General features: G+C 37.4%; 1 protein-coding gene and 1 long non-coding RNA gene across 3 annotated transcripts in view; one reads left to right on the plus strand and one right to left on the minus strand.

The window, feature by feature from the left end:
• LOC138151757 (uncharacterized) overlaps positions 1-1417 on the minus strand; it is a 33837-nt gene extending 32420 nt beyond the window's left edge. The window contains exon 1 of the long non-coding RNA XR_011165907.1: positions 769-1417. This is a non-coding gene — a long non-coding RNA (uncharacterized lncRNA). The remainder of the gene's footprint in view (positions 1-768) is intronic.
• MACROD2 (mono-ADP ribosylhydrolase 2) overlaps positions 1-21224 on the plus strand; it is a 2250628-nt gene that overhangs the window by 1155187 nt on the left and 1074217 nt on the right. The gene's annotated exons all lie outside the window — the stretch shown is intronic.

Below are 21224 nucleotides of genomic sequence, written 5' to 3' on the forward strand. Positions count from 1 at the left end.
CTGTCATCTTCACTTTTCTTATTCACAAGTTGTATGAACTTAGATAATTCAGTTACTGTCTTTGAAGCTCTGTTTCTTTATCTGTAAATGAGATTGTTGGTTGAGATGATTTCTGAGCTTCTTTTTAGACTGTAATCTCAGATTATCTAGGTGAAAATTCTAGGATTGGTATGATAAATATACAAGTGCCAATAACTTGGTCATTAGCTCATTCTAACTCAACAGTATTTAGGTTCACAATGATGCTACAAACATGAATGTGAAATTGTTTTCCTGAATAAATAAATTAATTGTAGCCAATAGAGCAAAGCATCTGAAATGTAATAGATGAATAAATGCTACTCTTCCCATTTTTCCATTTTAGGGCACATTGCCTAAGGTCCATTTGACTGAAAAAGACAACAACAACTTTTCCCCACAAAAAATATGATGAGGTCCTTTAAAATTCTCCCCAATACATTTAAAGCAATATGACTAATCCTTGTACCTCTGACTGACTATGACAGTCACTTGTACTGACATCAGGGGAATTCAAAACCCTCTACAATCAGCATTTCTTTGGCCCACAGAATAATCCCAGGTCATAGGTAACAGGCAGGAAGTTCCCACCCACAATATGACAAATCCTCCCTGCAGGCTGCTCTGCCCATTCCTGAGACCTGAGCCTGAATTTAGGATGTGACTAAGAAAGGCAGGCAGTACTGCCAGGAGTTATACCACAAACATGCAGACAAATCCCAAATTACCCCGCAGTCAGTGTGTACTTACCTGTGGAGAGACAGCCTTGGAATGCACAGAAACAGTCCTGAAGGTCTTCAACTCACTGAATGAAACCTCTGCCACTCCACATGAAAGCTACATGATAGTCTGTAGGCCAGCAAAAAGAGGTCTTGCATGCTTAGGGCCCAAGGACTTATCTGAAGGAATTAGTATACTATTCTTAAGAATGAAGATTGGTGCATCAGTCAAATAGTGCCTTAAAAGTGTTCACAGGAAAAGTATGCTCACAGCGGGTGAATGAATGTGTCTTGACTAATAGAACCTGTCAAATATTTGGCAACAAAACTGCACGTAAGGAACTGATAATCAACAGGCCCCTGCATCCCCTGACCTGCCTTGGAAACCTCTGATTGAAGGACAAGGAACAGGAGCGACACCTGCTGTTATTAATTCTTCCTGCTAAAGTCTTTAAATTATGCCTGAGTTGACATATTTATCTGATTTTCCTAGCATAACCTTTATTTCTGCAAGGTACCATCAGGGCGCATGGATAGGTCGAGCAGATTCTTTGCCATGGGAAATGAAATGATACAACACTGATAATTCATCCATAGGTGATGCTAGATGGTACCTATTTAGTGGATAACTTCATAGAGACTTACTAGCATGGCAAGATAAAACCCAGGTTGAAGAAATCATTTGGGAAATTCAAGGGAAAAATCTTGCTATTGAAGGAAGAAAGGGCCTTATGAAACAAATAGCCTGCATTTTCCAGACTGATGAAAGTATGGATTTAATACTGTTTTGACAACTATTGAAAACTATAATATACAGATCTAAAAATCAGGGAAGGTAGTGGTGGTGGAGAAAGATTACCACAAAATACCTGGTCAAGTGTATGGGGGGAGGGGGAGGAATGGTGGAGAAGAGACTCAAAAGATAAGATAGAATAAGATACTCCAGGACATTGTATTGTCCTTGATGGAGGACTTAAAGCCTTGAGACAGGGACACTTACTTCTACCCCACATAGGCAGAGATCCTAGTATTCTCAAACTAGTGTTGGGGAGGATGATGCTTGGAAAGATGGAATTAAGGGACTATAGGTCAGGATCAGATTATGTAGAAATTCTTTGGGGGCATAGCCACCACAGTGGGAAAAACTAAACCAAAGTATAATTTCCTATTTTTAATACACATTCTTGCTAACTAGGTCTAAGCTTATCTATCTCAGCCCAGAGAAGAAGTGCTATCAGTGCCCTCTAAATTCTGTAATGATTCAACTCCACTTCATGTATGCAATTTAAACAGACCCATGATCAATATTTTTAATAAGGTTTTTTAAAATTACAAATCAAAAGGATATGATATCTCCCTTCATCCTGGGTTCCATGGTAGATGAAATTCTCCTGGCTATATGAACAGGCCATTATTCTGTTTTTAGGGCATCACTGATAGTTAAGGAGAAGGTGCTGCTTCCCAAGTGATGCCCATAAGGATGACTGAAGTGTGCATACCGTAGAAGAACTAGCTGACCATATTTTTCCTCACAGCCATCTGACAAAGTGACACTGGCTTTTATTTCAGTTTTGGCCTCTGCTTCAGAGGACTTTGCACATTCCCTTCAAGGGAAAGAAATAAAATCTCCCCAGCTTACAAGGAACACAGAGTAGGAAAAGCAGAACTAGAAATCAATATGGCTCATTTTTACTTTCTTTGTTTTAAAACCACAGTAAAGTCTACCAAATGAAAAAAAAAATAACACTGCACATTTTCTGCTAAGTATTGATTTCCTAAAGGCTTACCTAAAGAGGAAATTTCCAGATGAAGTTAGCTATTCAATTAGGAATCCTGAATGCTCCCTCCCCTTCCTAATCCTCTCTCAAAAAGGAACAATGTACCTTCCAGAGTAGATTAAATTAATAGTTTAATTCTTGTCATATTTATTAAGTATACAGCAAAAATAGAAATGGCCAGAATTTCTTGGGATGATCCCCTCCTTATACCTGACTTCATTTGGCTGTCAATCATGTTCTCACCCTATCTCCACACAGTAGAAGAGAGTCCTCTGGGGTTTGTAACAACCAAGCTTTATAAGCCACTCAGAGGGCTAATCACCATTTTCACTCTTGTTCCTCCTTTTGTGGTTAGAAGAACTCACCTTTTAGTCAAAGGAGTTAAGGCAGATAAATCCAATCAGCCACTCACTCAACTCCAACCCCCAGAATTTTTTTCCCCTAGATAACTCAACCAACTCTTTCCTTCCTTGCTACTTTTCAAAGAAATTCAATCACATAAGAAAGACAAAAAAATGTGCAATACTTCCCTCATAATGATAAGAAAAGTAATTTAACCAAATACATTAAGCACCCATGATGGGTCCTTCTTTCTCCCAAGCACAAGCTGTCTAAAACTCTTTTATTGACCAGCATCTCCCAAATTTAGAGATTAAAGAACTGTAACTGGGGGACTCAGATCCACTTCTCAAGATCAAGTCACAGCCTTCCACAGAGATCTGAATTCTACCCCAATTCTTCCTTTGATAAATTCCATCTCCTCTAAGTGAGACCTACTTTGTTCTGTCCATACCTCCAGCCATCCTTTGTTATACATATTTATCTGAACCTACTCCTTCTGCCTGAGGGGGTGCAGGCTCAGCATCAAAATCTTATCACTCAGGGAATATAGCTATAGTGCCAAAAGCCCAAAGACCACTTTGTCTCTGGCTTAATTTTTCTTTTTGAAAAGTTTGTGCATTCTGATCCTAGCTCAACATGCCCTTTGGTTAGGACTCTCTTTCTCTTCTCTTGCCTTCAGTTTTCTTTTTCTCCTCCTGATGCTTCAGGCAGTAGATAGGGTAGATAGAGGAGTGGCATATACCAGTATTTAAGACCGATAAGTTTTCTGAGTTTTCTTCCTGTCTCACAGAAATGCTTTCAAGGCAAAGATGTGTAAGTATGGCTCATGTGAATCTCACTTTGCCAAAATGCAAAAACCAGGACAAGGCATTTGTCGTCCAACCAATGACTGAAAAATCCTACTTCCTACCTTATGGTTACTCTCCCTGAACTTGTATGTCCATTTCTTTCTTTCTTTCTTTTTTTTTTTTGGGGGGGGGGTCTTAATTAATTTGTTTACTTTTAGTTTATAAGATTCATTACCACAATTCCATGAGTTTCAAATTTTCTCTCCCTCCCCCTCCCCGCCCCCATAGCGGCATATAATCAAGTATAGTATCTGCAAATACTTTCACATTAGGCATTAATCAAGTTATAAAGAAGGATTGTAACAGATGGAATGAAGAGGAAACAAAACCAAACAAGAAAACGAACAAGGGTAGGTAGTTTGCTTCAGTCTGGGTTCAATCTCAGTTCTTTCTCTGGATGTAAACATCTCTCTCCATCATGAGTCTTTTGGGGTTGAATTATGACTCTGGATTGCTGAGAAGAGGCCAGTTTATCAAAGTTGGTCATCACACATACATTGTGTCTGTAATTGTATACAAATTCCTCCTGACTCTACTCTTCTCACTCAGCATCAGTTCATATAAGCCTCTCCAAGTAAATATGAAGTCCATCTGCTCCTCATTCCTTATTGCACGAGTATTCCATAACATGCATATACCACAACTTGTTCAACCATTCCCCAATTAATGGGAACCCCCTTAATTTCCAATTTTTTGCCACGCAAAAAGAGCTGCTATAAATATTTTTGTATATATGGGTCTTTTCCCCACTTCTATGATCTCTTTGGGACACAACCCTAGAAGTATTGGGCATAATTCCAGATTGCTTGCCAGAATGGTTGTATCAGTTCACAACTCCACCAGCAATGCATTAGTGTTAAAATTTGTCCACATCCTTAACAGAATTTGTCATTTTCCTGTTTTGTCATCTTAGCCAGTCTGACTGGTGAGATGTGGTACCTCAGAGTTGTTTTGATTTGCATTTCTCTAATCAATAGTGATTTAGAGCATTTTTTCATATGTTTATGAATATCTTTAATTACTTCCTTTGTAAACTGCCTGTTCATATCCTTTGACCATTTATCAATTGGGGAATAACTTGTATTCTTAGAGATTTGGCTCAATTCTCTGTATATTTTAGAAATGAGTCCTTTATCAGTGATATAAGTTGTAAAAATTCTTTCCCAATTTTCCACTTCCCTCTTAATCCTGGTTACATTGGCTTTGTTTGTACAGAAGCTTTTCATTTTTTTTTTTTTAAAAGCAATTGGGGTTAAGTAACTTGCTCAAGGTTACATGGCCAGTTATTTTTGGGTGTGGTAACAAGTATCTGAGCCCAGATTTGATCTCCAGGTCATCCCGACACTGGAGCCAGTGCTCTTACTTGCTGAGCCACCTGGCCGCCCCTAAGCAATTGGGGTTAAGTAACTTGCTCAAGGTTTCTGGGTGGGTGCTAAGTGTCTGAGCCCGGGATTCGATCCCCAGGTCATCCCAACACTGGAGCCGGTGCTCTTACTCGCTGTGCTACCTGGCCGCCTCAAGAAGCTTTTCAATTTAATGTAATCAAAATTATCCATATTGCATTTTATAATGCCCTCTAATTCTTGTTTGATCATAAAGTCTTCCCCTCTCCACAAATCTGACAGGTAAACTATTCCCCATTTCCCCAGGTTCATAGGTTCCTTAACTCCTCACTCTTTTACCCCTCATATTAAATCAGTTGTTAATTACTGTCAATTCAATTTTCCTAACAACTGTCAAATATTTCTCCTTCTCTTCTCTTACACCTTCACCAGTATGGTGCAGCCCCCTCATTCCTGGATTGTCAAACTAGCCTACTGGTTTGTCTCCCTGCTTCAAGTCTTTACCCACTCCAACTCAGTAGAGTCCTCTACTGAACTGTCAAATTGTTGTTCCTAAAATGCAGGACTATGTCCACCCCTTCATTCAATAAACTCTCATGACTCACTGTTACCACCAGGATCAAATATAAAATCCTCTGTTTTACTTTTAACCCCCTTTATAATCTGCTCCCTTTCAATTTTTCTAGTTTTCTTATGCTTCAATCCCCTCCACATCTCTGAGGTCCAATGACTGCCTTCCTTGCTGTTCCTCACACACAGCAGATCATCTGCTGATTCTAAATATTTTCTCTGGTCATCACCCTCAGTTTCCCCTCCTGGCTTCCCAGGCTTTCTTCAGTTGTAGTTAGTGTCTCACCTTTTGCAAGTCTTCCTTAATCTTAGTACCTTCCCTTTGAGACCATCCCCAATTTATCCTGAATATATCTTCTTTGTATATAATTGTTGGCATTTTGCTTCCCCTGACCATTGCACTGTAATCTTCTGGAGAGCAAGGATTATTGGGTTGTTTTTTGTTTGTTTTTTTCTTTGTGTCTCCTGTCTTCAGCATGGTTTGTGTTGCATGGTGGGCACTTAATAAATGCTATTTGAATGACTTGTTCAAGACCTCTATGACCAGAAACAGAATTACCCATGTTGGTAGGTTTTTCTCTTATCCCTTTCTTCCCTGAAGTCTGTGCTCCTGTTCCACTAGACTGTCATCTACCACCAGAGTACATACCGGGCTTTCCAGATCCATTACATTCATTACATCCATTACAATCATTACTTATTATGCCTAGAATGCCATTGCTCTCTCTGCATTCATTTGTTGAATTCCTGCTCATATTTTCCTAAATCCCAACTCAGGTACCACCTCCACCTTTTTCTTTTGAGGGGGGAAGGCAGGGCATTTGGGGTTAAGTGACTTGCCCAATGTCACATGGCTAGTGTTAAGTGTCTAAGGCCAAATTTGAACTCAGGTCCTCTTGACTCCAGGGCCAGTGCTCTATTCACTGAGCCACCTAGCCATCCTAACTTCTTTTGTTTATACTATTCTGTAGCATATCTCCTCCCCATCCTAGACTTCCTCAGACATGCATCTATCTAGTGTGATTCATAAGGAACATGGGTTTTTAAAGGATCTTTATAATTGTTTCTTATCTCCCCTGACTCCATCCATTACATAAGTCATGATGTTAGCCAAAATGTAGTATCTAACCCAGAGGTGGGGAACCTGCCACCTCGAGGCCACATGTGACCTTCTAGGTCCTTGGGTGCAGCCTTTTGACTGATTCCAAGTTTTATAGAACAAATCCTTTTATTAAGAGATTTTGTTCTGTGAAGTTTAGATTCAGTCAGAAGGCGACATTTGAAGACCTAGAGGGTCACATGTGGCCTCCCACCCTGGGGAATCTATAGTTATATCTCCCAGAGCAGCGTGCCAAGTTCTTTGAACTTGAGGCACTGGTTAGCATTGTCTGAATCAAGAAGAAGACATTGGAATCCTTTATAAATCTCACCACACCCAGAATGTAGCCTGCCTTAGAGAAGACCTCCACAAATATTTTAGATGATTGAAGAAAAGGAAATTTAGCCTGCACACCACTACACTGAGATGAACTCCAAAGGGCTGTATGGCATAATGGGGGGTTTTCAGAGGTGAAGTGAGATTCGGGTAATCCAGAAGAACTTGGGAAAAGATCTTTGAGAAGAGTGGGACATTTCCAAGTTTTCATCCCATTGGGAGTACCAGGGAGGGAGGGAACAACATTCGACCCTTAACTGAGGACAGTCATGCTCTCCTGGATGCGGTAACATTCTCCGTTACTTGTAATTTTCAAAAATGTAGTTTTGCACCAGATCCATTTTAAAAAATTATTTAAGTGCAATCAATTCACGTGTGTAGATAAAACCACATCCCAGCTTATAAGAGTTTTTCTTCTTGTACTCTTATCATCTACTATTTATTTAGTAAAAAAAGAATCATTTCAAATTCCTAACATAGGATTTCATTTGCTTTCTAAACATCACCAGATATCAATCTTATTCTCATAGTTTACATTAAAAACTAAAGAATCAGGCTTGGGTAATAGGTATAACACATTTTTTTCCCTCATATATGTGTGTGTGTGTGTGTGTGTGTAATGTATTTGCTTTTTGGAGGGCAATTGGGGTTAAGTGACTTGCCCAAAGTCACATGGCTAGTAAGTATGTCAAGTGTCTGAGGCTGGATTTGAACTCAGGTCCTCCTGACTCCAGGGCTGGTGTTCTATTCACTGTGCCACCTAGGCGCCACTTTCCTCTAATATTTTAAAGTCATGAGTCAAATCAAAGTATTTATTATGAATTTAATATGTGTCAAGAAACTATAGTAGGTGATAGGGATATAAGGGCAATGAATAAAACAGTTACTGTTTGTAATAAGCTTATATTCTGAAAGAGAAAACAATATATATATATATAAGTACATGCAGGATAAATATAATTAGTTATTAAAATGTAGTAATGCAAGATAGTTTGGAAGAGAACTGAAGACTATTCTGTATGAGCAAACTATGAAGACTAAACATTCTTGAACATCATTCAATATTTTATTCAAACTAAACATGCAACAAATTAAAATTAATCTAGAACTCATTTAGTAATATGCACTTTTTTTGCTCTTTTATTTTTGGAGGGAGGAAGGCAGAGAAATTGGGGTTGTGACTTGCCCAAGGTCACAGGCTAGTTTTATGTTAAGTGTCTGAGGCCAGATTTGAACTCAGGTCCTCCTGACTCCAAGGCCAATGCTCTATTCACTGTGCCACCTAGCCACCCTCACATTTTTTGCTATATAATAATTAGACACTGATGGCCCAGTGGCTAGAGTGCCAGGCTTACCATCAGGAAGACCTGGGTTAAAAACTGACCTCAGACACTTGCTACATTTGTGACCCTTGGCAAGTCACTTTGGTCTGTTTATCTCATTTTCCTCATCTGGAGAATGGGGACAATAATAACGCTTACCTCCCAGAGTTCTTGTGGTAGTCAAGTAAGATAATTGTATAACATTTAGCACAGTGCCTGGCATAGTCAGCTCTACATAAATGTTACCTGTTATTATTATTATTTTAAAAAGCACAATAAAAATAATTGTGACCTCCCTCCATGCTATCTGGTCAACAATAGTCGAGACAGAGCACCCCTTCAATCTCCTGGCAGCTCTCTACTAGAGAGATGAGATAGAAAGCTTCAATGCCCAAGAGCAAAGTGCTACTGACTGACATAAGCAAATAGCAGCTTCTCTCCAGTATTTGTGCCCCTTGCATTCTCTATCTCCACACTACCACTACCACTCTATCTGAGATTCAAAGGTATGTCATAATAAATGTGTGTATGTATATATGTGTATATACACATATATTTACTGAATCACATTAATTATATAAATAATTAATTTTGCTAGAATCGTAATTTCTTACTTGATTTTACCTTTACTTTTTAGACAACCAAATCAGATATCATTTCTCTTGTGCACATATATGTAAAATGTGATCATCTAGAATTTTGTAGGGAATCTGGCCCCAAAGCATCATAAATATCAGCAAATAGAGCCCAACATACAGAGGCCTATTAACAAGATTAGTGGGATTGGCATAGGTAAACGATGCCTTGTGGCTGAAACAGCTGACAATTTAATAGAGGGGAACAGAGGGCATGCTTTCTGTATGGTTATAAAAGTACAGGAGCAGGCAAGGAAAAGCCTTCAAATGGTACCCAGGTGACAATAATCACACCCCACAAAATTAATACTATATACAAAGAGTTTCATCAAGAGTCCTTTGTATCTAGTGACTTTTCAACACCAACACATTGTTCTGGAGCTCAACGGCCATTACAGGCACCATCCATGTACATGTTAGGAATAGCAGATCAAGAAAGGCGAAGAAAGTATATCTCTTGTTCCTTGGATACTATTGTGCCTAGACTTTTCTTTAATCTCATGTAGCAAACACAACATGGTCCTTTGTATTTTCTGAATTAAGTTCATAAAGTAAGTTGTATTTATTTATATTCTTGGAAGAAAGAGACTTTGGGAAAGCCCTCATTTCCTGTGTGTCCACATGATTGTTTAGCTGAGGTATAAACTTGGCTTAGCTTAAAATTTATGTTGGGAAGCTGCCTACAAGGATAACCTGAGTCAGTTTCTGTGCTTATCTGAGAGCTTGCTCTGACTAATAACCTTTTCTTCAGATAGAATACTAAATGTAATTGGAAAGAATGTATAGGAGCAGATAAATCCTCTCTCTCTCTCTCTCTCTCTCTCTCTCCTCAAAGTCTGGTCTCAAGTAATTACTGTCTATATGATCCTGGGAAAATTACTAAACCTCTACCTGCCTCAGTTTCTTCATCTATAAAATGGTAATAAATAAAAAAAAAAAACACCTCCCAGGTTTGGTGTGAGAATCAAGTAAGATATTGTTTGTAAAGCCCTTTGCAAACCTTTAAGTCCAATATAAATGATAACTACTAATATTAATGATATAAATATATACACTATATATATAGTACTCATATTGTATGGAATCTATCTTCTAGTTTCTCCTATATGCCCTTACTGCTATTAAATTTAACATATTCTGGTCACTTGATGTTAGTTTTAAAGAATCCAGCTTTGTAGGGCACAACTCATTATCCCTTGACCAATGTATAGCCAGACAAGTATAGAAATTAGGTCAGCAACTTGAAGAGCTCTATAAAAGTGACCACCTTGTTTTAAAACACAATTCAAGAAAATAAAATGACAGCTATAAAAACAAGCATCAGTTGCATTTTCTCATTCAGCCATTCAACAAATATTTATCAAATGCTTCACATGTACATAACTCTAAGGTGCTCTTTTATTCAACACTGTATTATATTGAAGAATAGAAAAATTTCAAATTCAGTAAAGAATAAGATATTCTGTAAATGAGAATAATGAAAAACATATTCTATCACATTAAAGATTGAGCCAAAGGCTATTGTTACATAGATAATACTGTTAGCTATTGTGTAACCTAAGGGCATAAAGAGTTTCTAGGTAGGAGCTACATTTGTTATCTCTTGATTTTTTTTATGTGTATATTTTTCCCTTTCTCCTTAAGGACCTGTGAGGCTTAATCCCAGTTAAGCAGTGATTCTAAATATCTCATTACATTATGCTGAATTTCACTGTGCAACCTTGTCTGTGACATCAATTAGGAAAATGTCTACCTGTTATTGATGGAGATAACTCCTTAACAAAAACTTTGAATGTTTCATCACCCTAGATCAGACCTTTGTCACCTTTGGTCTGGACTACTGCCATAGTCTCTTAATTGCATTCTCTACCTATAATCTCTCCCAGCTCAAATTTATCCTCCACTTACGTGTTAGTTTATCTATGATCATTGATAGGGCAACTACCTCCAATAGTTCAAATTGCAGATTGTCAATGCCTTTTCATCATGTGTCTATGTCCTCTCATAAATTTTCTATCAGGGGTTCAACAAAAAGAGCTGGAAGCCTTCTTAATATCGTGTGGTTATCTTTTTACCAATATTATTTTCTTGAAACTATAAAAATAGTTGATAGTGGAATTTCACTGATGAATTTGCAAATTCTCAAGTTTTTTTTAAGGAAATAAACTTATTGACCAATACATTAAAATAAAGAATAATTAGTTATTAAACATGTAGAAAAATATAAATGTCACTGCTAAAATTGACCAAAAAAGCATTAAACTCCCACCATTTTCCATTCAACTGCAACTTATTGAGAGAAAAATTGGAAATTTTCTTTATCTTTTTAATTTTTATTTTTACCATAGACATTGTCTCCCCAAAGCACATCATTTTAAGAAACACATCATCTTGATCAAATGGAAAAGAAAAAAATGTAGCCAGGTTCCTCCCCTACTTTATCATTTATTTAAAGTTTGTTTCATTTAGATTATAAGGCATAAATTGATTCCTTTTGTAACCTTATTAGTCATACATAACAACAAAGATTATCTGCTGGAATTCCTAGCACTTTGACTCTCTCATTTTTCCATGCATGCTGAAGAAGAAAAACAATCTTTTAAATATGTCTCTCTTCCTAAAACTATGGAATGGAATGATGACCTTTATATGGCATCATTCTCCTTTCTAAAATCATATGTGTGTGTTTGTCTATGTTTTTTTAAGGAAATGTACCCTTATAGACTTGTCTTTCCTTTATATAGAAATATTTTGAACCTTGTGCATGTTTTTGATAGTGTAATATTTTATAGAAATAAAAATCCTCATATCCATGTTATATGTCAAAAATGATAGGTGTATTTTTTTTGCATATACACACACATAAAAATGTTAGTCAACAAGCATTTATTAAGTACTTATTGTATGCCAGATCCTGTATTAAATTCTGGGAATTAAAAACAAAGGTAAAAAACACAACTCCAGATTTCAAGGAATTTACATTCTAACGTGTAAACAACTGAGTAGATTGGAAATAGAGAGAGAGTAGATGTAATACAACCTAGGAAGCATGAGTGGAGGAATGAGTATAGACCTCTAATGGAAAGAAAATGGGTTTTGAGCTATGTCCCAAAGGAAACCAGGGAAGCTAAGAGTCAAAGGTAAAGGACCAGGGCCCTCCTGTTGCAGGAAACAGCCAACATCAGATTGAGGGAGATTATGTGTGGTGTTGAAGGAATCACAAGTATATAGGCCCGTGTTAGGGGATTGTAGAGTGTGTGGAGGGTCATAAAGTATTCGGAGATTGAGAAGGCAGAAAAGAGACAGGTTGTGAAGTGCTTTACGTAGCAAACAGAATGAAATCACCTTGGCAGCTGAGTGGCAGATGGATTAGAGAGGAGAGAGGCCTGAGGAAGTAAGACCAGTTAGAACTTTATTGCAGTAGACTAGGAAACAAATGATAAAGGCTTGTAGCTATGAGATGGAGGAAGGGAATATATGAGATGCTGTAATAATAGAAACAGAGATGGGAATGTGGAGTGTATGAAAATGAGGAGTCAATGATAACACCCAAGGTTATGAGCTTAGGTAGATATTTTAATCAATGTGCAAAGACAGCAATAGAAGGCCTTATCTGACAGAGGGGAACATTTTCTATCCCTGTCTTTAAAAACTCCTTGTTCATGGGTATGTGTTTGTCTGTCTTATTGATCTTTATATATGCACACATATACATGCTCATGCAAAGTACTCTTTCCATCAATGAAGACTGCAAAACCCTCTGTTTAGTAGACAGTTTCTTTCTAGTCATGAGTTTCAATGACCTCTCCAAACCCCTCCCTAAAAAAATAAAAACAAAAACAAAAAAAAACAAACCAAGAACAAAACCACATTATTATTTTTAGCCAACCTTCAATTGATGAGCACCTTGTCTCTGAGTTTAACTTGGCTTGTTCTATGATGACAAACACAATACACTGACAGTGATACAATCAAAAGACTTCTAGTTTATTAGGGCCTGTGAGGTCTGGTCCACTGACACAGCCTTCAAAAATACAGTTATAACCATATCACATGACAAGATAAGACTTTATTCTCTCTCTTATTCTTATTCTAGTTCTTATTCTCTCTCTCTCTCTCTCTCTCGCTCTCTCTCTCTCTCTCTCTCTCTCTCTCTCTCTCCTATTTGCTGAACTAGCAAGTATTAAAAGTAATTATGGAACATGAAACCAGTTCTCTCTTATTCGATGCCTCATTCTCTTTCTCCAATATAACAGTCTTCTATATACATATGTGCATACAGATACATACATGAAGAGGAACATACATATATAATAATAATAGCAAGTGGCACAGCGGATTGAGTGCTGGGCCTGGAATCAGGAACACTCATTTTTCTTTTGCTTTTTTTTTTGTAGGGGGGAAGGCAATTGGGATTAAGTGACTTGTCCAAGGTCACATGGCTAGTAAGTGTTAAGTGTCTGAGGTTGAATTTGAACTCAGGTCCTCCTGACTCCAGGTCCAGTACTCTATTCACTGTGCCACCTAACCACCCCAAGACTCATCTTTCTAAGTGAAAATCTGCCTTTAGATACTTATTAGCTGTGGGACCTGAGCAAGTCATTTAATCCTGTTTGCCTCAGTTTCCTCATCTGTAAAATGAACTGGAGAAGGAAATGACAAAACATTCTAATATCTTTGCCAAGAAGACTCCAAATGGAGTCACAAAGAGTTAAACATGACTGAAATAACTGAACAAAAAATATAATGCTTACTTTATTTGTAGTGTGACAAGAAAGTTTAGGACCAAAATTTGCCTGGTAAATGAACTTTTAAGTCCTCATAATGTATAGAAACCCACTTAAAGTGTGATGAATCTAGATTCCTTGTTCTGAATAACTGATCCCTATTTCTATTGACTAATCTAGCTCTTAGATTCTCAGAAATTATTCCTTTAGGTATTTATCTATGAGCTATTTTGCTCAATTATAGGGTTTTTTTGTTTTTGTTTTTTTCTTTTTCATCCCAAAGGGAAAGAAGTTTTGAGGAAAGATGTGGGTATAGGCTGGAGAAAATAAGTTACATAAAGCTGCACAAATATACAACCTTACCCTATTCCTTTCATGAGACATTTGGAAATCTCCTCCTCCAGGCTTAATTTAAATCTTATTGAATTATACCAGCACTCCAAACCTATTTAGCAGAGTATTTAAAATCCAACAAGGGCTGTCATCAAATAGGATCTAAGAGGATCTCAGATCTACTATCTTTTTAAGGTATAATCAGGAAAAAAAATGAGGGAGAGAGGGAGAAATGGAGGGAGGAAGGGAAGGAGAGAGACAGAGAATATGGAAAGGCCATTTTGAGTAGGTTACTATATTATTATTATTATTTATTAAAACTCCCATTTGAATGCTTGGGGTAGCTTCTTCTAATCTAAACAATAAAAAGAAAAAATATTTTGATATATATATTAAACACATGTATTTAAACTATAGAATACTTGAGACATAATATAGCAAGGTGGATAGAAGGTTGGCCTTGGACTCAGGAATCTTACGATTTAAGTCTTACATCTGACACATGCTAACCTTTTTGACCTTGGATAAGGCATTTATCTTCTCAATGCAGCTAGATAACAATTTAAGATGTTTTAGAGGAGGCACTGGCAGATCCTACTATATCAGATTATCACAGGTCTTATCTCAAACAAAGAAATAGTTACTTATTAATGTTTCATTCAATAGGAAAAAGTTATTCTGTAAGTTTTCAGAAATTAGAGTAAAACCAAGGCCTGTTTTAAGCTTCATCTGTTGCTTACAGGTTGGAACAGATACCAAATGGAGTATGAGATGAACAAGTCTTAATTTAAGAAATTATATTCAGAAAATGTTTCATGGAGGCAAATCTTGAGTGGAATTATAAGTCAATATGCAAATTAGCATAGCAAAATTATTTATAGTTAACAGCCAGGAGTATGAGGTGATCAATTACTCGGTAAATATTAAGCTCTTACTATTTACCAAGTCCTGTGCTAAGTTCTAGGGATACAAAAAGAGGCGAAAGATAGCTTTGTCTTCAGGGAACTTATAATCTAATGGGGAAGACAGGACACAAATAAATATATACATACAAGTTATTTGTACAATAAATAGGAAAAAATAATAGAAGGTAGTGGAATGGAGGGGAATTGAGAAAAGCAAGCAGGAGTTAAGTGATGTCCTCAGAGTCACACAGCCAGTAAGTATCTAAAGTTGGGTTCGAACTCAGGGCTTCCTGACTTCAGGCCTAGCATGCTATATCCATTTCACCATCTAGCTGCTTCTGACTGGTCACCAAATGTATCAAAGGTAGGGGCAAATATTTTAGGTGTGAAATAATCTCAAACTCTTTCTGTGACATGAAGAATTAAGAGTTCAGGTAACAGAAGGTATGACTCTTTCAGATTATCTGCAATTCTCGTTGACCAGAAAAGGAGGCCAGCCTAAGAAGTCAAAATTCAAACTTAATCTCTCTCTTCCAAGGTAGCTTTATTTCTTTACATGTCATCTATGCTTTATATAGAGAAATTATTGAGTAAAGAATGAGGGGATGAAGAAAACCCCATGTATTTTTGTGGTGTTTTATATGCTACTTGAAACCTTAACACTATCAGAACATATAAACGGAATCCTGTGAGGAAAGGAATTATATATAATTTATTTAATGTTTCTTCCAGTCTGGCACCATGGTCAAGTAGCACTTGGCTTTCATAACCAAGAAAATGTTTGGAAAAAGGAGTCCTATAGGGCCATATAATATAATGTCAACAGAGTCTTTGACAACTGTCACTGACTGACTAACATATGAAGGAGAGATTTTTGGTCTAATCTTTATTTAACTTTAAGAAAAGGATGAGAATATTGGCTTTAGAGTTAACCTTTCCCTTCAGCTGTCACATAAGTGGACTTTGTCTTGTGGTTGTATATGTGAACATCTACACGGATGTTGCCCATCCCTAGGCTGCACAAGAGAATTCCATGCATTTGCATTAGGTAAACATGATATGGCATAGAATCATAGAATGTCAGATTTAGTAGAAACCTTAGAGGACATATCATATAACTTCCTACCCAATGCATGAATCTAATTCATTGAAGATATTAACACAGATGCTTAAGGACTTAGTTTACCACAGAGTGATATAGGCTGTGGAAGGAATTTGACTCATTTTGATTAGGGAAAAATAGCTTTCCTTTTAACTCCCCATACAGTGACTTTCAAGCATTGTTAGAAAAATTATAAAATGCATCACTGATAATAAACACAAATAACATGAAAGCTTTTTGATCAAGTGAGATTTTACTCAAGAAAGATGTGGGCATCTTAACCAAAAATATGGAGGTTATTATTAATTTTGCTTTCTTATTGTCAGTGGGCATCTATTTTATCTCCATTGGCTTTATTATTTTTGTTGCTAAATAAGGAAAACATCTCTCAAAAGAATAAATCATAAATCTACTCATCTCTTGGTTATGTTTTTTTTTTCCTTATCAGTTCAAATAGAGAAGGAGGCAGACACTAGCCACATCAATATGCTGGATATAAATTTTATTTCAATTCTCCCAGAATTAAGTCCCTGATGTGTTAGTGTTTTCTTTGTTCACAGATTGTCTTTTATTTATGCACACACACATACATGCACCCAGAGTGTGTATGTATAATATATGCACACATGTACATATACACATAGACCCACAAATATACACATATTATGTGTATATGTTATGGGTGCATATACATACATATACAGACATGTGTGTATATCTATCCATAACATTGCAGAGTGTCAAATATAATAGGTGCCTGATAAATTTTTTAAATTAAACGAATTAAACTTGATTTGACAGGGGTCTATTCTGAACCTAGACTCTCTGTGCCCTTCAAAGCAGAAAAACCCCTGTTCCCTGCCCCTTCCTTCCTTTTCTCCCTCTTTCAATTACTCCCTCTATCCCTTCCTTCCTCCTTCACTCCCATCTCAGAGGAGGGGAAGATCTGGGAAGAGTTTATAAAGCAGAAAACATTTGAGCTGGGCCTTGAATGACAAGAAAGGTGCAAATAGATGGTGACGAAAAAGAGGGCATTCTAGGTATAGGTTACTAGGATGAGTAAAAGCATGAGGGTTTAAAAATGTGTTCTATAAATGGCTGGTAGCTCACTGTTCAGGAGCTTTGCATACCTGAGAGACCAGCATAAAATAAAGATTTGAGATGGATTAAAGCCAGATTGTGAAGGGTTTGAATGCTCAGATAAATATTTTGCATTTAATTGAGCAGGTAATGGGAATCCATTGTAGGTGTTACATTAGATGACCTACCTGCTGCCATTTCCTTAATTCTTTTAAACCATTTCCAAAGCGATTTTTAAGCCTGAGGATAATGACAATTTGAAGATCCCTTTGATTGTAATCAGTTTCTGGATTGTAAACTTGTTTTTTTCCCCTTTCTTTCTGCCTTTCTTTCCCAACACTCTTCCTCATGCTATCTCATTCAAATGGAACTATCTAACAGTGCCTTAAACCCAAATCTTTCTGGCTCTCACTGATCCTCTAGTGCTAGGTCCCAACTCAACCCTCACTTGGTCAGTGTTTAGTTTTTATGACTCACAGTGAGTATAAATAGCAATTGTTTCTGTTCTGCCAGAAACCTTGAGGGTCTTCCCCTCCCTGATTGATTTTTTTTTTAGAATAGGTAAAAGAGGCTGTTTTTTGCCTCATTTCTTTACTAGCCTTAATCACTTATTAGGTGTTGCTTAGACAATCTGAGACCTGGGAACTACCTTAGCTTAAAAAGGCCAAGGTCTCCCACTGCATTTGGGGCCGTCTCCAGCTTACCTGATCTATATCTTGTCACTGGACTTAGACGGTTCTGGAGGAGTAAGACAGGTGACTTTGCACAGACCTGCCTCACTTAAATCCAATTGACTTGCAAGTTAAGACATCAACTTTCTGACATTGGTCCTCTTCAAGAATGAATGACAAACAACAAGCAGCAACAACAATGACAACATCTCATTGATACCTTGTCTATTTATAGTTTAAGTCTTTTTGGAAAAGAAAACTAAAGTAGCAGTACAAAATGTATTTTTAATAAAGAATCATACTTTTGTTTTTAATAGGACAAGGCAACCATAATTTCTTTTCTTAATATTTTGAGGTCATGGAAAGTAGAAAGGGAAGTAGTTTATGGAAACTGTTCATTTCCACATCAAAGGAAACACAAATTGGTGTTGATCAAGGGAAAATAAAAAGCAAAAATCTTGGACTATGGCAAAGTAATAAGGTGAAGGGGCATGGATGTTTAATGATGGAAGGGGTTCTAGCAGCATTTTTAACAGCAGCTTCCCTATAAAGGTTATCAATAGCCCACATTGCCACATTTTTTTGGACATTGAGTAATCCCCAAGCATACCATACTTATTGGCATATTATTAGCAGTCTGCCAAGAGGACCATTCCCAAAATACAAATTATGGATAATGGAGAAAGACATCTCTGCTTGTAGTCTGCTGCCAGTTTTTAAATGTAGCTCATCCATGAAAAGAACAGAAAGGGGATGTCTAGGTAGCACACCAGCCCTGGAGTCAGGAGGACCTGAGTTCAAATCCGGCCTCAGACACTTAACACAAAAACTAGCTGTGAGACCTTGGGCAAGTCACTTAACCCCAATTGCCCTCCAAAAAGCAAAAAAAAGAAAAGAACAGAAAATATGAAAGGTCTACAGTGCTCAGAGACTAGTAAGCTACTAAATTCCATAACACAAAAAAGCCCATGAAATGTTCAGGGTTCTTGACTTTTCCTGGTTTTGATCATAAAGCCATAGATTTAAAATGATTAGTGACTTGAAAGTCCATAGAATCAACTTCTAATTCTTCATTTAAAAAATAAGGAAACAAGTCCAGTAAGGTTAAACAAATTTCCCCAAATCAGGAGTATAGTAATCATCAGAGTCAGAATTTGAACCCAGGGCCCCTGATCTCAGAGTAAGTGTTCTGTCTACTTCCTTAAGCTGCTGTTCTTTCTTCAGCTCCTGCTTCACTTAAAACATTTATGGGGGGAAACATATAATGAATACAACTTTTTTCTATTGGGTTACAGTTTGTCAATTTTTTACTTTAGGAACCAAATAATAAATCCATAGCAATTAATTTAATAGAGCTACAGAAATATTCTTACCATGAAACTATTAAGTATCCATTATATCATCCATTCTATGTGTCCGTCCTGAAATGACCTGTGACTGGTTAAAGATTTAAAGTGTATCCACGTTAAAATTTCTCCTTTATTTGCACTAACAGCTTAACTCACCAGACATTAACCTCCCACTATGTGTGTTACAGAGGATTGTGATGGCACATGTGAATCCAGTTTTTCCAAAGTAGAGATATAGCATTTGATGTTATTCAGTAATAATTGGAGGTGGGCAGTTTTTTTTTATCCCTTTAGGTAAGTCCAGAAAAGCCCTAGTCATAGAGAAAGAGAGTGCGTTCTTTGAATGTCAATAGGGAAAAAAAATCTTTCATCACATTAATCTCATCCTACAGTACATATAGAGCCCATTCCATTAAGGAGAATCTGGAAAACTGGCTGAATTTCAAGCTATTTTAATGCAACTTTTTGGCATTTGGCCTCAAAGGGAAGTCAAAGTTCACAGCTTGATAATTGAGTATAAATACAGTAAGTGCAGTGAGCCATAGCCTCAGTCATGCAAAACCAATTTTTAGCTTGATGGTATCATGGTTGCATATTTTTAATTGAAGCACTTATATAAGAACCCTGACAGTTTAAGTATTACTCTGTGTGTTTTTTTTTTTCCTTGTAAATTCAAAGTTTGATCAGGGCTGTCTGATGTAAAACTGGATCATTGACTCTACCTTTCTAACCTAGATGACTCTTGGAGCACAGAATTTGGGATGAGAATAATTTTCTCTTGATTAAAAACCACTGTATTCTTTGGGCTATTAATCAGTTACAGAAGCTTATTTAACAAGCCTAACGCTGAAGTGTGACCTAACCTGCCATAATAAAATTTTACTTTGTTGCTGACTCCAGCACACTTACACTCACTCTCTCTCTCTCTGTCTCTCTGTCTCTGTCTCTCTCTCTCTCTCTCTCTCTGTCTCTGTCTCTCTCTCTCTCTCTCTCTCTCTCTCTCTCTCTCTCTCTCTCTCTCTCTCTCTGCTTCCACCTCTCTCTCTCTCTCTCTCTCTCTCTCTTTCTCTCTCTCTCCCTCTCTCTCTCTCTCTCTCTCTCTCTCTCTCTCTCTCTCTCTCTCTCTCTCTCCCTCCTTCCTCTAAATCATCATTTTCATGCCTCTTTTTTTTTTGGCTTTTTGGAGGGGAGGAAGGCAGGACAAGTGGGGTTAAGTGACTTGCTCAAGGTCACACAGCTAGTAAGTGTTAAGTGTCTCAGGCCAGACTTGAACTCAGGTCCTCCTGGCTCCAGGTCTGGTGCTCTATTCACTGCACCACCTAGCCACCCCTCATGCTTCTTTCTCAACTCTTAAGCAGCTTATTTATCTAAATAAGCTTTATCTAAATTATTGCATGAGCCACAATTTACTTAATCTTTTTTCTTATAGTACATTTTTGCATCTTTTCTTCATGCCAAGCCATTCTTACAAGTACATTGGTCTTAAAAGAGTGTTCTGCAAGATTTAATTGATAACATTTATGTTCAGAAAAGTTACATCATTATTACTTTGAGTAGGTGGAGCCTGGACCTGTGATTTCATCAGTATGAGTAACTTCTGGTATAGAAGTTCTGCCACAGATGCAGGCCAGTAATTTTTCAGTGATTTAGTCTTTGAGAGTTGCCCAGAACACTGAAAGGCTAAATAATTTGCCCCTGTTCATACAAGTTGTATGTGTCAGATCCAAAATTTTTATCCATGTCTTCCTTACTCTGCCTGTTCCTCTGTCCTCCATATTCTATTCTGCCCCTTCAAAGCTGTACTCTATAATACCGTGTTTCCCCAATAATAAGACACTGTTTTATTATTTTTTTTGGAAAGAAAAACACCAGAGGGCTTATTTTCAGGGGAGGGCTTATGTTGTCCTGCCTCAGCTCTCCTCCGCGGCACTGCTCTCAATGGCGCCAGCAAGCACATCACTGGGGAAGAACAGGATGACGCACTCACTGCTGCTGCTCTGATTGGATGCAGCTCGGAGCGTGGCGTGCGTTTCACGGGGGGGGGGGC

The sequence above is a fragment of the Petaurus breviceps genome, unplaced genomic scaffold (assembly GCF_028583685.1).
Source record: "Petaurus breviceps papuanus isolate PSGF00001 unplaced genomic scaffold, PetGlider_PUasm1.0 90919, whole genome shotgun sequence".
NCBI lineage: Eukaryota > Metazoa > Chordata > Mammalia > Diprotodontia > Petauridae > Petaurus > Petaurus breviceps.